The sequence below is a fragment of the Zalophus californianus genome, chromosome 8 (genome assembly GCF_009762305.2).
Source record: "Zalophus californianus isolate mZalCal1 chromosome 8, mZalCal1.pri.v2, whole genome shotgun sequence".
In the NCBI taxonomy this organism is placed as follows: domain Eukaryota; kingdom Metazoa; phylum Chordata; class Mammalia; order Carnivora; family Otariidae; genus Zalophus; species Zalophus californianus.
The window spans coordinates 136878976-136892587 of record NC_045602.1 but is presented as its reverse complement, the minus strand read 5'-3'; the positions used below and the strand labels follow the sequence as shown (position 1 = coordinate 136892587).

General features: G+C 48.5%; 1 protein-coding gene and 1 pseudogene across 2 annotated transcripts in view; one reads left to right on the top strand and one right to left on the bottom strand.

Annotated features, from left to right (window-relative positions):
• PHACTR3 (phosphatase and actin regulator 3) overlaps positions 1 to 13612 on the bottom strand; it is a 207372-nt gene that overhangs the window by 170905 nt on the left and 22855 nt on the right. The gene's annotated exons all lie outside the window — the stretch shown is intronic.
• LOC113938147 lies at positions 360 to 1999 on the top strand (annotated as a pseudogene).

Below are 13612 nucleotides of genomic sequence, written 5' to 3'. Positions count from 1 at the left end.
TATGGGACAATTTGTATCTAATATGGAAGGCACTCCAATCTATAATGATACTTTATACTACAGGCATGACATCACTGAATATTACTGCGCCATGAACTGGTAAAAAAAAGTCTTCAAAATAATGAATTTGTACTGGCATCTGAGTTCTTCATGGGAAAAAGCATTTCTAACTGGGATTCTAACAGGATGATCCTTTATAATAGGCTGAGGTACAGAGAAATTCTTTAAACCCAAATAACAATAAATAGACAAGTACCCAAATATCCATCTTATTACCACAAAAATCCATCTTGAATAATGTAGCCCCTAACTTACAACATGAAATACATAGTATATTGTCTCCCTCTCAGAACCTTCCTGCCTCTGCGTTCGGACCTCGCTGCTCCAGCCTCTGGGACACGTCCCATCCTTCCAGCCTGCGGTTAGCAGTATAGAAAAAAAAATTCCCTATCATTTTCTTGCCCCGTACACACCTTGAGGCAAGCAAAAGAATTAAAAATAAATTTTAACAATGAGGGAAATCGTGCATATCCAGGCCGGTCAGTGTGGCAACCAGATCGGTGCCAAGTTCTGGGAGGTAATCAGTGATGAACATGGCATCGATCCCACTGGAACCTACCACGGTGACAGCGACCTGCAGCTGGATCGCATCTCCGTGTACTACAGTGAAGCTACAGGTGGCAAATATGTTCCTCGTGTTATCTTGGTGGATCTAGAACCCGGGACCATGGACTCTGTTCGCTCAGGTCCTTTTGGGCAGATATTCAGACCAGACAACTTTGTTTTCGGTCAGTCCAGGGCAGGCAACAACTGGGCCAAGGGCCACTATACAGAGGGGGCTGAGCTGGTTGACTCAGTCCTGGATGTGGTGAGGAAGGAGGCTGAGAGCTGTGACTGCCTGCAGGGCTTCCAGCTGACCCACTCGCTGGGTGGGGGCACAGGCTCTGGAATGGGCACCTTGCTCATCAGCAAGATCCGAGAAGAGTATCCTGACCGCATCATGAACACCTTCAGTGTGGTACCCTCACCCAAAGTGTCTGACATGGTGGTTGAGCCCTACAACGCCACCCTCTCCGTCCATCAGCTGGTAGAGAACACGGATGAGACCTACTGCATTGACAATGAGGCCCTGTACGACATCTGCTTCTGTACTCTCAAGCTGACCACGCCAACCTACGGGGACCTGAACCACCTCGTCTCGGCCACCATGAGCGGTGTCACCACCTGCCTCCGCTTCCCTGGTCAGCTCAGTGCTGACCTCCGCAAGCTAGCCGTCCACATGGTGCCCTTCCCACGTCTCCACTTCTTCATGCCCGGCTTCGCACCTCTGACCAGCCGTGGAAGCCAGCAGTATCGGGCCCTCACTGTGCCCGAACTCACCCAGCAGGTCTTTGATGCCAAGAACATGATGGCCGCCTGTGACCCCCGCCATGGCCGTTACCTCACCGTGGCTGCTGTCTTGCGTGGGCGGATGTCCATGAAGGAGGTAGATGAGCAGATGCCCAACGTGCAAAACAAGAACAGCAGCTACTTCGTGGAATGGATCCCCAACAACGTCAAGACGGCAGTCTGCGATATCCCCCCTCGTGGCCTCAAGATGGCCACCACCTTCATCGGCAACAGCACGGCCACAGGAGCTCTTCAAGCGCATCTCGGAGCAGTTCACGGCCATGTTCCGGCGCAAGGCCTTCCTGCACTGGTACACAGGCGAGGGCATGGACGAGACGGAGTTCACTGAAGCCGAGAGCAACATGAACGACCTTGTCTCCGCGTACCAGCAGTACCAGGACGCCACCGCAGAAGAAGAAGAGGATTTCGGTGAGGAGGCCGAAGAGGAGGCCTAAGGCAGAGCACCATCACCTCAGGCTTCTCCGTTCCCTCAGCCTTCTTCCTCAGCTGCCCCTGTCCTCTCCCTCAGAATTGCATTTTCTGCCTCTGTCTCATTTTATTTTGTTTTGTTTTCCTTTTTTGGAGGGGGGGATCCTAGAACAGTGCCTGGCACATCATAGGCGCTCAATAAATATTTGTTGTTTGTTGGAAAAAAAAAAAAGAAATACATAGTATATGTAAAGAAAGACATCATGGGGTGGGGGGATGGGTGAAATGGATAAAGGGGGATTGAGAGGCACAAACTCCTAAGTATCAAATAAATAAGTCATGGGGGTAAAAAGTATGGCGTAGGGAATATAGTCAGGAATATTGTAATCATTTTGTATGGTGACAGATGGTGCCTATGGCGTGTGCAGTTTGTAATGTAAGTCATTGTTGAATCAATCACCGCGCTGTACGCCTGAAGCTAATATATTATATGACAACTGTACTTCTGCAAAGACAGAAAAGTCTAACAGAACAAAAGGAAAGCAAGCAAGGACGGGGCTACTGCCCGAGGTCACTCTGTTGAACTTGCTTCATGAATACATGTCCCTGTGTGGGAAAAAAAGCACATTAAAATGGGTGCCTTGAAAAATCTTTTAAGAAAAGATACATTTCTCTATCTTGGTTGGAATCTCTATAACCATCAAGCATTAAATAGAGTTGTTTTGTTCTCACCATTACCCTAATAACTTTTCTTATAACAATTTCATAGATGGGTTATTCCCTACTTGCTTTTCAATCTAGTTACCATAAAATTTCCCTTAATTAGCCTTTTTTTTTTTTTTTAAATGTGAGGCCAAGTCGTAGAAAGAAAACTCAGAAATTAACTCAACTAAGTAAACAATTACCCAATGTGTAAGCTCTGGGGCGACAAACAGTTTGGTTCTTTAACATACTTCTGAGTCGACGACACTGAGCTGGACAGAGCCAGGGGTATAGAGTTTCTATGTCCACCCTTCATGGCTCATCATTTCCACACTGGTGTCTCCACACAAAGGGGCATGAGGGTTCCCTCATTCAAGCAGGTGTCTTGGAGGAGGTGGTTACTGAATCACCCCCAACCCCCTGGTGAAGCAGGCTGTCTGCGCTGCTTGGGGGATGGGGGTTTCTCTAAGAGCGAGCTCCTCTCTCCCACTCCCCCCACACTGACTCACATCCACCCAATCTATCATTCTACTAATCCAATGTGTCCTCTTTCATTACTGCCAAAGGACATGACAGTGATGGACGCTGGTGAGCTGAGGAAAGGACAGGGCCCACGTTCATCAACAAGGTCAGGGCAAGTCTGTTATTGGGAAGCAGAACAAGGGGTATCATCAACCCCCAAAGGTCAGGCTTTCCAACTCCTTCCCCCCACCCCCACCCCCACCCCCACCCTGGTCTGCAGGATAATGAGATTCAAGCCACCCTCTCAGTGGTTAAGCAATCACTGGGAAATTTTAGAGGAGAGATTTCTAAAAACACTGAAATTGACATTTACCCCCCTACACCCTTTTCTGGTGGCAACCCCTGGACGTCCCTTGGGGCACCCATCCCTTGCCCATTCAGTCCATAGGATTTCAGAGACACTGACCATCCCCAGGCCAAGAAGACAAGTTCCTAGGGTTTTGTTTTTCACCTAGCAGGAAAGGGAAATCCTCCTCTTTACCAGAGCTGGCTGGAGCCTGGAGGCTACAAGGGCCCCCCGAGGAGGACGAGCAGCCTAAGAACACAGGTGAACATAGAGAATCTAGCCACAAGATGGAGAGGGAGCCAGTGTTGGGGCCCTAAGGAGACCCCCTGCATCCAGGGGCCTGAAGTCAAACTCTCCCCAGACCAATCCAATCTGTAGGTCCCTAAGTGTCTTTTACGGGGAAGCCAGTGTGGTTGGATGGGTTTCTCATGGATGAGAAACTAAGGGCAACTAAACCACAGGCAACTCAAAGAATCTTGCCTGACAAGATGAAGCACCTTCTGGAGGAAGGGCACCTCGCCTGCGTCATCCATCAATTAATCCAAAGAAGTGTTCTGATGTCAGCAGTCTATACAAAACAGAAGCACATGGAGCGTTTCAAAGCTGGAAGGGAAAGGAGAAATGGAATAATCCAAATCCCAGATTGCACAGATGAGGAAGCCCAGCTGAGAAAGGCCACTGAGGGCATAAGCCCATCAGCGGTGGGGCTAGAACGTGGATTCAGGGACCCCAATTCTTACCACATTCAGGAAACCAGGTTAGGAATGCGGACGCTGCAGGAGATGACTTCCTACAGGGCATGTGTGTCCACACAGTACTGCGTGCACTCCTAACACTCCTTGCCTTTTGAAACCGAGGAGCCTGTTGGTCAAAGGGATAAGGGACTAGTGGGGGAGGGGAAGAAGGGTATAAAAAGATTAAAAATAAAAAGACACTGTCTCTGGGTCAGGGTTTCTATTGGAGACACGCCTTGGGGTCTTCTCAGGAAATCAGGAGCATTAAGATCCTGGAATTGCCACAGGACTCGGAAGGAGCTTCCCACTGTCATCAGCTCCACGCTCCGGACCGTGAGTCCTCCTTGGTGAGCCCGAGCACCAGTGGTGGCTGGCCGTGGGTGAGGGTCCTAGGCTCAACAGCCTCATGAAAAATACAACAAAGTGAATTCATTCATTCATTCATTCAAGTTATATTTAAGCCTTCAGTGTGCTAGGTGCCAGGTGCTGGAAAAGACTGTCTTCATTTTAAATTATATTCTGGTAGTGTACACAGGCACTGGTGCACACATGACTACGTATCATCTGCGCACATGTTTGTACCTTATATATAATTAGTAGTCAGTGTGCATAAATAATGTATTTCTGGATGGTGCTAAGTGTGCTCAGGAGAAAATACAGTGGGATGAGAAAAGGGAGTGATGGTGATGATGAGGGAGGGGACAGCATCTGAGCGACAGTGGCCAGAGAGGGTCACCTGGAGCTGAGACATATATGATGAGGGAACCAGTGGTGTTAAGAAGAGGGAAGGTTATTCTAGGTGGGAACGTCTTCCCTCCTTGCTTCCTCCCGTCCTCCCCCCTCTTCCCCTCTTGAGTCTACAATAGGAGGTGTGTTGGTTCTAAAAATACTGAGCACCTGTAATCTGGAGATAATATGGAGGCCAGCCCAGCCCTGGTAAAGTGACCGTCCAGCACAGCCGGGCCAGCCAGGTGGGGTGCAGAGACAGTCCAAGGGATGGACAGGCTGGGAGGGCTCAGGATAGCCTCCAGAGAGCGTGGCGGGGGGGCAGCCCGGGCTGTGATCAGCTCTGGATAAAGGTGCCTCTGCCCAAAGGCCCATCTCCAGGCGCTCAGGACACACCGCAGCACGAGATGAGCTGTGTCTCATGGAGTCAGTATGTACACCTGTCCATCCTTCACACACCAGGAGCTACTACATGCCAGCCCTCCACTAGACCCCGGAGTCCTGCCTGGAAACAAAGGAGACTCAGTCCCACCCTCCCGGATTTTACAATTTAGTGCATGTGCAGTTGGGGTCAGAGACTGGGAAAGGCAAGAGTGCGTGGACACCGAACAAGAGAAATCGTAGCCATTATTCTATGTGACCCACTTCATTCGCTACCGCAACAGGTAGAAGTGAATTCCAAACTGTTTTCACCTCAAAACATAGCACACGTTGTTTGTCCAGATATACACTCGGCTCCCTTTTCCATGACAAACTGGCTGGAGACCGACTGATTAGCATCTGCCTGCTCCATCTGATGGCCAGCTCTGTTAAGGAAGGGGGACGTCGTGCCCCTTTTGCTCATCAGGGTCCCCCGGTCCCTACGTCTGTGCCTGCACACAGTAGGCATCTGATGAGCCTTAGCTTATTAAAGGAGCCTCCTCCACCCACTCATCCTGCCACAAATGTCTGCAGGTGGATGGTGCCTGCCATGGAATGTTCCAGGTCGACTGATATCATTGAAAGAAAAGCTGTTCAAGACCCAGGGTGTCTGATCTACCTCCTTCCTCAAGTATCGCCAGGAATGTTCCCTGACAAGCTTACAGAACACCACCAAGCGGGACTTCGTCCCTCCTAAGGGCTACCCTCGCAATCGGACTATGGAGGACATCACTGGAAGGATGCGTACCGTTCATTCTCTTCATTTGGAAGTATTTTTAGACAAAGTGAAGGGACTGCGTCAGCAACACCTATGCATTTGTCTGCATGCTCCCCGAGGTCAGGGAGCACCACTCGCTCCCACTCGCTCCTCCCCACTGCACTGGGCGGCACCACAGCTTGCCTGCACTGCCACGAAAGACAAGTTCTCCCGCTGGGATTTTATTTAGATGCATTTTAACATGCACTGTTGCCCTTCTAATTTTAGAGTCCAATTATCCTGTGAAGACCAAGGCAGATGTCTACTTTCCTCTTGGAGTAAGGACACAGTTTCATGCAGAATTACTCAAAAAAAAAATAGGCAAAAGTTAGCAAAATTGGGAGGATCACATTAAATCATGATGCCTAAAATAATGATAAAAAGAGATCGGTCTCTGTGTGTGTGTGTGTGTGTGTGTGTGTGTGTGTGTGTGTGTGTGTGTGTGTGTATTTCCTCAGTGCTTTGCAGGTAAGGCCAATTTAAAGAGACCAAGAAATCAGTTATAAACTTAATTCTAAGAGATGGGGGAAATCACCATAAATGAAGAAACAAATCACATTCATTTAATGTACACTATGTGCTGGGGGGGCTGTGCCAAATGCTTTCTCATCTACTCATCCCCAACTTTCAGGGGTAGAATTACATTTCTTGAGGCTATTTGATTCAGCCAGATAGCCCATTCTCTCCACAAACACCTGAATGCCTCCAACCTTCATCCCTTTGACTCAGGGACCCTGCTTCTAGGTATTCAACCTAAAGAAATCACCAAAGATGTACACAAAAAGATATGTAGTCTGAAGTCCACCACAGATTTATTTATTATAGCAAGAAACAAAAAGCAAACAGAAGTGTCAAGCCAGACTAAGTTTCCAATAAAAGAGAATGGGCAACAAATAAACAAGTAAATTTTGGCAAATTCATATTGTGGAAAGCATCATGAAACCATCACAGACTGAGGCTTCAAGTATGCAGAGAGATGTAGAAGTGCTTATGATATGCTAATTTAATAAAGAATATATCGATTAATCCCAATACAGTAAAAAAAAAAAAATTACATAGAAAACAGGCTGGAAGAAAACACAAAAAAGTAGTAGCAAGAGTTATCTCTGGGTAGGGGGTGGGGAGCGTGTGAATGGTGTTTATTTCCTTCTCAGTATTTTTCTGTGTTTTCTGAATTTTCAATAATGAATATATTTGTCTCTGTGATCAGAAAAAAAGTCTAAAAGAAAGATATGAAAAGACATTAGAGGGGTAGCTCAGTCGCTTCAGTGTCTGCCTTCAACTCAGGTCATGATCCCAGGGGCCCCGGGATCGAGCCACATGTCAGGCTCTCTGCTCAGCGGGAGTCTGCTTCTCCCTCTCCCTCTGCCTCTCCCCCTTACATGCTGTGTGTGTGTGTGTGTGTGTGTGTGTGTGTGTGTGTGTGTGTGTGTGTCAAATAAATAAATAACTAAATAAATAAATAAATAAATAAATACCCAACACCCCCCAAAATCCAGGATGCCAGAGAAAGAAGAGTCTGGGCAGTGTACTATGTCTCAGTTCCTTTGATCCAGACCCCTTCTTTCCAGAGCCTAGCTCTCTACAGTCAGCCTGCCCAGCCAGACACCAGCAGCCCCACGCCCACTGCCAATTGTAGGACAATAAAACTGCCAGAGACCCAAAGGGGTTGGTCCCCAAGGAAGTTGTCACATTCTCCCTAAGAGCTAGAAGAGCTATCGGTCATCCGCTTGGTTTCCTAAGTGACAGGGACCTGATTTTCACAGGAGGAACTGGGACTCCCTGAAGTTTAATTGACTTTAAACAGACTAAGAGAAGAGTAATTAATAAGATCAGACTAAGGTATCAATGCTGCATAATTTATTTGTACATAAAGAGACACTGGAAACCACCAGGTCAGAGGTAATCACTCCCTCAAGGCTGTGAATCATCCTTGACGAGATAATTATATATTATAAACATAGGTACACACATACCTACAGATATCTATATATAGGCATGCATCTATCTATTCATCCACTTAAAGAGAGACAGAGACAGAAACAGAGGAGGAGGAGGGGAAGGAGGGAGGGACAGCATAGGGGAGGGGGGAGGGAGAGAGAGAGAGAGAGAGAGAGAGAAACAGGAGAGGTAACAATAGAGTGCCATACACTTGATCACGTGTCCCTGCTGGTCCCTTTTTGGCCCATTTTTATAACTGAGAAGCCAAGTGCTTGATTTCCAAAGATGCATTTATGACCCTTTGCCATGACAGGTGCACCCGTCCATATTCTCCATATAGCTCGTCACATTTACAAGGTCCGTCGTCTAAGGTCGCACTGCATTCCTCCAAGGTGCAAGGTGAGAGTTCACAACCACAAGAGAGTCATCTGTGTGATCTCTCTCGAGAAACAAAACTTGTGTCCTCACAGCGGCTGCCTTCTCTCCCGCTGGCTGACAGACTCATCACTTAGGCCGCTCATACTTTCCCTTTCCTTCTGTCACTTCTCATCTCTGCCTTCTACACTGTGAGGCAAGAAATATGTGTAGTGTGTTTTTTAAAAAAAACAAGAATTGAAAGCAAACATTTTTAGAGTCAAGATATTCCATATGAAAATCTCAACTTTCAAGTTCTCTTCAAAGCCACAAGCCTGGCGACCTTGAGCTCATATTCCCACATAATCACAACGAGCTGGCCTCACAGCAGCATGCTCTTCATACAGGGGCAAGGGTGCTCAGGAGCCGCAGGCCTCACTGCTCCCAGGGTCTCCCAGCCCCAAGCTGGAGGCAGCGGCTGCATCTCCCCATGCCTGGGGATGCCTGCCTGGCCCCAGAGCATTTGCATCCTCTGCCTGCGCTCTGAGCCCAGCCCGTATCCAACCAGGCTCTCTGGGCAAGTCTCTCAGACCGACTCGTACAAGGTGCTAAGGCATTCTTACACTCACTGCACTTGCTCCTACTCACCCTCCAAGGCTGGCGCTGCAGGAGGTGAAAGCCTGTCCCAAGACTGCTCAGCTGGTGAGTGGCTGACCCAGGCAGGTATCAACCCACCTGCTATGCTCCACTCCCCTGCTGCACAGACCACGGGCTCAAACCCGTGTGCACAGGACCAAGGACACCGGCTTTGCCCTGTTCCACAGGAGGCCCTCTCCCCAGGCCAGGGCTGGAACCAAGAAGGACTCTGCCAGTCCCCAGGGGGCACTGTGGCTGGGCTGTTGAGTTCTTTGGGTTTTTTTGTTTGTTTGTTTGTTTTTTGCATTCTAATGGATAATATGGGGGATGGGCATTAAGGAGGGCACGTGATGTAATGAGCACTCAGTGTTATATGCAACTGATGAATCACTGAACTCTACCTCTGAAACTAATAATACACTAAATGTTAATTAAATTGAATTTAAATACAATTAAATTTTTAAAGACTAATGGATAATATGGAGGACAGAGAGAATAAATCTTAGAAAGTAAATTCAAACATAGTACATCTCTTCCAGGATTTTTTTTTTAAACGGAAACACAGAGAGTGAAATGGGAAGTACATAAAGGAAATGGGCACCTGCTAGACACCCATTTTGGGCTGGCGGTTCTCCATGTGTACATGTGCCCCTCCCCCTCCACGGACCCACAGGCCGGCCTGATGATGTGCACGCCGAGGTTCAGAGAGCTGAAGGAACTGGCCCTAAAGCACACAGCTGGTACTCAAACGTACGTCTTTGTAGTGCCAGTACTCTTTGTGGCTGCCTCCAAAGATACTTCGAAGTTACCTTTGTGAATATTCTCATTTCAATCAGCCAGCCCAGAAAAGTCCCAAGACAGGAAGGTGGAGGATGAGGTTCGAGCTGAGAGATTCGAGCCAGCTGGAGGCCAGAGATGTGTCTGTGATGGAGCTTTATGGGTCAGGAGAACCTTCTCCTGAGTGTAAGCAGACACCGCTGTGAGGGTATCTCGGCCAAAAGGGAAGAAAAGACATACATGCAAAGCTCTTCCTCCAGGTGCTTCTTTCTCCAGAAGCTGAGGGCAACAAAGCTGGGGGACCATGAGGGAAATCCCCTCATTCCACAATATGACTGCTTCTTTAAGCATCCGTCCTTGCAACTGCCCATCCTTCCGTCCCCATCCATCCACGCATCCATCCGCCCCCCACTCACTCATCCATCCATCTATACACCCATCAACCCATCCACCCATCACCCACCCGTCCCCCCACCCATCCCCCCACCCGTCCATCCATCCATCCACCCAATCCACCCATCACCCACCCGTCCCCCCACCCATCCCCCCACTCATCCATCCATCCATCCACCCAATCCACCCATCATCCACCCGTCCATCCATCCACCCCCCCAACCACTCACCCACCCACCCATCATCCACTCATCATCCAACCATCCATCCATCATCTATCTATCCATCTGTGTGTTGATCCATCCCTCTATTCATCCATCCAGCTGTTACTGAGACCCACTGTGTGTGCAGCTGTCTTCACAAGTCTATGGCTCGGCCTATAAAACAGACTTTCAACTACCAAGTTCACAAAGAACAGTCAAAGCGCAGTTTCGGTGAGTGCTACAAAGCCACTTTCCAGATGCTAACAGGGCTTATACTAGAGGGCTTCACCTGGCTGGGGTGGGTGGGAGGAGGTATCTCCATCTAATGTAGACCTTGGGGTTGGAGGCAAGATGGCGTAGCCTCAGATCCCGGCTCGGTGACCATGCTGCTCTGAGGGCACACAGCCTCACTTCCCTGGGTCTCAGTTCCTTTATATGCAAAATAGGGAGAATAATAGGGAATCCCTGAGGGCTGTCATGAGACTTTAGGGAGGTAAGTGGGTGAAGAGCTAAGTGTGGTACCTGAGAGAAGAGCAGTCCATCAATAAAGATGTTGCTGCCATCACAGACCCATCACTGACCCTACCTTCTAGCAACTTCTCCACCAGAAGAAAATGCACCCAAACCAACCACAATAAGGAGAACGTCTCTGCCAAAGGAATGAGTCAGCATTGTCTAGGCACCGGGATAGACAGATCTGCCAAAGGAATGACTTTCCCCTGCTGTTTGATGGGCTTTTTTCCATTGTGGAATGTCGGTTGGTTTTCAGGCTCATTTCTGATCTGTTCAAGGTGGGCACCACGGTTGGGTTGAGGACGGGGACACTCAGGAGTCAACAACATGGTTCTTACCTTTAAGAAGTTGTCATTTCCGAGAGAGATGCGTTCATCACAGACACAAATTTCCATGGAGAGTTTAATCCCTGGAATTTTTACCAGCAGTAAACTTGGACCAAGGGAAAGCTAAGATGTCATAGCCTGGCCAACTCTGTAACCCCAGGAGAAGGTGGAAGACCCCTTCTGGATTGGAAATGAGGGTTACTCTGGGACGTGCCCACAGACCAGGCCACCGGTCCACACTGAGGTCTCTTGCCTACAATGCAAAGGCCAGAGCCATCCCTGGACACAGGTAGTCAAAACTGGGAAACCACAGGCACCAGTTCCGGCAGCCTCAAGTCCCACTTCTGATGTGGAACAGGCATCTCATCATCAGATCCCACACACAAAAACATACCCACCAGCTTGCAAAGGTGTGACAAACCAGGGAGGGCAGTGTCAGCCACCCAGGAGGCTGGGAGAACGGGCTGCTTGTGAAGCACGGTAATATTCTTGCCTAAATGGATCGAAAATGCTACTGGCTGCAGTGGATTGGCTCCTGGTCACTGTGGCGGGGAGGTCTGTCTTGGTGAGACCATCGAGGGCCCATGAGGAGCTTTCAACAGTGACCTTGGGCGGGCAAAGTTTGCACCGTTAGTTAGGTTACAGAATGTGGAAATATACATTGCAACATATTAACGAAATAATGACAGCTAATACCCAGGTAGGTAGATGTTCTAGACACTTTTTTTTTAACTTTATTTATTTATTTGACAGAGAGAGAGACAGCAAGAGAGGGAACACAAGCAGGGGGAGTGGGAGAGGGAGAAGCAGGCTTCCCACCGAGCAGGGAGCCCGATGCGGGGCTTGATCCCAGGACCCTGGGATCATGACCCGAGCTGAAGGCAGACGCTTAACGACTGAGCCACCCAGGTAGACACTTTCTATTCATCATCTTCACTCCATGTGTTTCATCATTGTGCTAATAATTTTTGCTGATAATACAGATAGAAGCCACCATTTATCATTGATGAGGTATAAGGAACGATGCCAGGGCCTTTACACACTTCTCCTTGAGACAAAATCATCCTCAAAACAACCCCACAAGGTAAAAAAATCTGGAATCCCTCTGGGAGCTGTGAAACTCTGAGGGGCCACCTAATTTTGCCCAGCCAGAAAACCAGTAAGTGAGCCCTACTCCAGCCGGATCTGCGCTGCCCCATCTCCCACACCTCCCCCTGCACCGCGCCTCCCTCTGGGGGCCTGAGGAGTGTGAGCCCTGGGGGCAATCTGTTTAAGTCCAGACTCTGTTGCTCAGTTGCCTACAGCTTGAGAGAGCTCAGTTTCCAATACTGAGATAATAGTGCCTGGGTCATCAGGAATGGAGGTGCAAACACCCGCAAAGTGCATAGTAAAGCTCTCATTAAATACGAGCTCCCATTAAAGTCGGCTATCTGCAGACCCAACACACGCCCCCACCAAACTGCCCAAAGATTCAGGAACTGGTTCCTAACGACTGGCCCAACCCAGAAATTACAAGGAGCAAGAGAAATGACCAGAGATGTTTCCAAGCAGTGATGTCTGGGGACACATCTTATTCAAAGTCAAAGTGATACAAACACAAAGAAGTCATTTCTTATTGTCAGACTGACAGAGGTCAGGAACATGAGCAAGACTGAGCATTAAGTAATGTGGGAGAGAGCAGAAACTTCTAACACATTTTACAGGAACATAAACTTGATAAAAGTCTCTTAGGAGGGGTGCATGGCAACTCTGTACGAATGTGAAAAACAAAACCACAAAGACACTTTAGAGCAAGGGCAATCATCCCTGGACTGTTTACAAAGTCTCTAACCACGACCAGCCCGAAGAGCCAGCCCAAGAGGCGGTCGCACCACTGAGACTCTTACAGACGTGGATCACAATCCCATGGGGCTTTATGTGTGCATCTGACCTATGGGCAGAGTAGGGTGGCACCCCTGGGGACGTTTTCACCCCCTCTTCCACAGCATGCGTATATATGAGAGTTTTAATTAACTAAGACTGAATAAAATGCAATAAAGACATCTCTGGGTAGCTACTCAATTCTGCCACTATAGTGTGAAAACAGCCACAGACAGAACATAAACAGATGAGTGTAGCTGTGTCCCAATAAAACTTTATTTATAAACACAAGAGGCGGGCTCCCGGGGCATAGTTCGCTGACCTTCGCTCTAGTGAATACTAGCATTACCATCATCACCCTGTGTGGGATCCCACCTTAGGTGCTCCACCTGCATTTTCTCACTTGATCTTCACCACAACCCACACGGGTTAATACTACTGGGATCTCCATTGTACAAAGGAGGAAACGGAGTCGGAGATGTGAAGTAGCCAACACACATGCAGAGGCTCGGACCCACACCCAGGCCACCCTGCCCCCAGAGGCTGCACATGTAGCCCTCGGGAGAACGAGATGGAGCCTCACAATTTCATTTCTGGCTCTACAGCATTAAAATATCACTTTGTGTGGCAAACCTTTCCAAAGG